This window comes from Pantherophis guttatus, chromosome 1, assembly GCF_059756535.1.
Source record: "Pantherophis guttatus breed Tessera chromosome 1, ASM5975653v1, whole genome shotgun sequence".
NCBI lineage: Eukaryota > Metazoa > Chordata > Lepidosauria > Squamata > Colubridae > Pantherophis > Pantherophis guttatus.
This window is the reverse complement of record NC_142063.1, coordinates 240,079,007-240,081,624: the sequence shown is the minus strand read 5'-3', so window position 1 is coordinate 240,081,624 and position 2,618 is coordinate 240,079,007.

The following is a 2,618-nucleotide window of genomic DNA, read 5'->3' as shown; positions in this document are numbered from 1 at the left end:
AAAAAAAAAACAATCTAAGAGATTTGGCAAACGTTCACCAATCTCATGTTAGATATTGAAGATTCACAGAAAATTCTTGAGCTGCAAGAATACCAGCCTGACCAGATGTTGACATTCTACAGTGAAATGGTGTGGGATTTAGTGTTTTCCCATGAGTTCAAAGCAATGAATTTTGGGTGTGGGTGTGTTCAAAACATGTTAGATTGTGCGATATATCCGGGTTCAGAAATGATTGCTGACTTGGGCCAACAAATACTCATAGAATGCATTTAAAAAATTGGAACACTGACATTTAAGAGAAGAGCTTGTAATATTTATTTCAGTGAAAAACATTCTATTGCTAAAAGAACAAGAGATGTCTTGCAAACGAGACCACTTGTTTTCGTGACAAACAAATAATGATCCTAGAGCCTCACTCTGTCTAATTCTTGTACCTCTCTACTAGGTTAAAATTTGTGGAGGGAAAATGTCATGCAGGCTGGCAATGGGGTTAAAGCATGGATGCCTACAGTATATCAATATAAGCATTTCCTTGAACAAAGAGGCACCAGCATTATACACATCTTACTGAAATAAAATACATTGTTGTTGTTTAATATGGTTTGGCATCAGGTTGGTGTCAGTTCTTAGAGACACAATGCAGATAGAACTTCTCCAGGATGATAGTATTGTGGCCCATACGCGGCCTGTGCGGCTGGTAGCTGATTTGGCCAGTGAGGAGGCTGGTGTGATGCTGCGTCAGCAGCCTGTGCAGCTGGCACTCGAGTCGGACAATGAGGCTGGAGAAGATGTGGTGCCAGAGGCGGGCATTCAGCCAGGGTCTTGGGAACCTCCAGAAGCTCCCTTAAGTGAAGAGGACGAAGAGGAGGAGCCTCTTCTCGATGCATGGATGCGCAGAGCTGCCAAAAGGCAGGAGTGGCTCCTCAGGAGGAGGTCTCCTCGAGAGTAAGGCTTGGGGCTAATTGGCCACTTCCTTAGCCTATTTAAGGAGAAACGCCGACTGAAGCAATTTGCAGGGAGCAACTTCGTTCACTCTCCTTCGTGCCTTGATCTTAGTTCTCTGCAAATTGCTTCTGGGCTTTCTGCCAACCATAGTAAGATTAAGATTATTTATTCCTTGGATTCTTGTAGGCTGTTAAGAAAGTTAATTAACAGCCTTGGTTTGGAAAAAAAACCTGTTTACTTTAGTAAACTAAGGTTTGTACAGACTTTGTGTGTGCTGCGTTCTTTGGGGTCCGTAGCTGGGGCAGAACAGATAGGTCTCCGATTTAGCCTTTTACGACTTCCAACTGTGCCTATACAGGTAGTCCTTGACTTAAAACAGTTCATTTAGTGACCGTTCAAAGTTACAATGGCACTGAATAAAGTGACTTATCCATTTTTCACACTTACAACCTTTGTAGCATCTCCATGGTCATGTGATCAAAATTCAGATGCTTGGCAACCAATTCATACTTATGACTGTTGCAGTGTCCCGGGGTGATGTGATCACCTTTTGCCACCTTTTGACAAACAAAATCAATGGGGAAGCCAGATTCACTTAATAGCCATGTTATTAACTTATTAACTGCAGTGATTCACTTAACAACTGTGGCAAGAAAGGTTGTAAAATGAGGGCAAGACTCACTTACCAAATGTCTCAATTTACAACAGAAATTTTGGGCTCAATTGTGGACATAAGTTGAGGACTACCTGAGTTGCTGCTTTGTCATTGAGTGCATCCACCTTGTTGTTGGTTGCTCTCTTCTTTAGAAGTACCTGTCAATGCAGATTAATGCCCACAGTCCCCAAAAGAAACCAAGGATCCTTGCAAAACTTGCACAAATATCAAAGTTCAGAAGGCTGAAAAAGCAAAACATTCGATAAAAATAAAAAGATGTATTTTGTGCTGTATAGCTTTACTTACAAATATAGGGGGTGGTGCGATGATTAAGACGTTGAGCTTGTTGGCTAGAAAGCCGGCAGCCCAGGTTCGAGAGCCGAGTGCCATGCAACAGGGTGAGCTACCATCTTTGCCCCAGCTCCTGCCAATCTAGCAGTTTGAAAACATGCAAATACGAGTAGATAAATAGGTACCACTTTGGTGGAAACATAACAGCATTCCATGATGTCGTGCTGGCCACATAACTGCAGAAATGTCTTCAGGCAGTGCTGGCTTAATGGCCTTGAAACAGAGATGAGCACCACCCCCTATAGTTGACAATGACTAGCGGAGTAAAATCCACAGGGACTCCTATAACTTTACTTTAACTTGAATTTAGTTCAAAATTTGCTTTGAAAAGATAAGCATATACTTTTAGAAGCTGACAATTGAGATTCAGGATGTAGAACCAGTTTTATGATGATACCTATATATTTTATTATCTAGCAAGGGTTATGTGAGATTTTTTTAATCTTAAATTCTAAAGCAAGTTTCCATAAATACTATATTTGGATTAAACTCTATGTTTTCTTCAGTGTTTCTCCATGGGCCTTTTCTTTAAAAGAAAGTTCAGCTAAAAGGATACAAAGCAACCAATTAGATTAGTTCTAATTCTTACTTTATGATCTCGCATTGTAATCCATCTGGCAAGTCCCGATACACCCAGTTCTTATAAATGATGGCACACATGTGCTTC